The sequence below is a fragment of the Brassica oleracea genome, chromosome C9 (assembly GCF_000695525.1).
Source record: "Brassica oleracea var. oleracea cultivar TO1000 chromosome C9, BOL, whole genome shotgun sequence".
Classification (NCBI taxonomy): Eukaryota; Viridiplantae; Streptophyta; class Magnoliopsida; order Brassicales; family Brassicaceae; genus Brassica; species Brassica oleracea.
In genome coordinates this window covers 16,149,449-16,150,624 of record NC_027756.1, presented here as the reverse complement: position 1 = coordinate 16,150,624, position 1,176 = coordinate 16,149,449, and positions in this window count along the sequence as shown.

The window sequence follows — 1,176 nt, the reverse complement described above, 5'->3', positions numbered from 1 at the left end:
AGAATTGTAATTCAAAAGGTAATCATAAAACCGGTTACCTTATACATGATCTGATTAGATCATGTGCCATTCCTTATTATGTTCGGCCATGCTCCTCCAGTGCACGCCTCTATCAATCCTTATCATATACTTCCAGTATTGATAAGTTCCATTCATGGGTCGCACCCATCCTCCCTTCCCTGGAACTCCCATGAAACCACTTTCTACACTGCATCTACCTTCAAGGCTGTCTTGGCCTGTAAGAGTGGAGTCTGGCCTTCTCTCTTCTCTCCTGGTTATCTGCGTGTTTTCCCAAGACACAGAGGAAGCCCAGGATGTGATCATCCATGATCAAACATCATCCAAAGGTCGTGCATCACTTCCCTCTTTGTTCCCCATCAAACTGCTTTCCACACCAATCTCCCTTTAAGGCTGCATTGGCCCTTGGGAATGGATTCCGACCAACTCCCTCCTTTCCTCACCATTTGCGTGTGTTCACAGGCTCCAGATAAGGCTTTGGGTGTTGTAAACAATGATCAAAACCGTTCAGAGGGTCGTTCTCAACTTCCCCCTTGATCTGCCCCAAAACTGTCTCTTTATGGGCTTCACACCACCATGGGTCTTGGATTGGGAATCCGACCAACTCTCTGTATTTTTCTCTGGATTCATTGTGTTTCAGGGTGCAGAAGGAAGCCCTGGCGTTCCTGCAAAGGCACGGACTTGCCTTCCTTATATAGGAGAAGGGGTGGTTACATCTTAACCATTGCATCCCTTCGGTATCAATTCTGGCCATTGATTTAATCAATGGTACACAGATTGCACCCTTTTGCCTATGGCAGTTACCAGACGTCCTGGAACTGTCAAAACACTCCTGTACATGTCCAAAACAAGCCTACAAGGATTGCCCATGCTCCTGGCTCAATCCCAAGAGCCCACCAGCCCATCGGCACACACGGGTCACCCATATGGCCCGGCCACTGTCCAGGCCACTATCCAGACCCGGCCCAACTGCCCGAGACCTGAACACTCAGTCCAGCTGAGTTGAGCTGATCCCCAGATGACTCAGCTGAGTGAGCTAGACAATCCAGCTCAGGGAGATGACCTATACTTCAGTGAGCTACACCGAGCTGCACTACACTTCACCTAGCTGGTCGAGCTTGCTTACTGCATCGCCCAACTGTTATACACTGTGTCTAG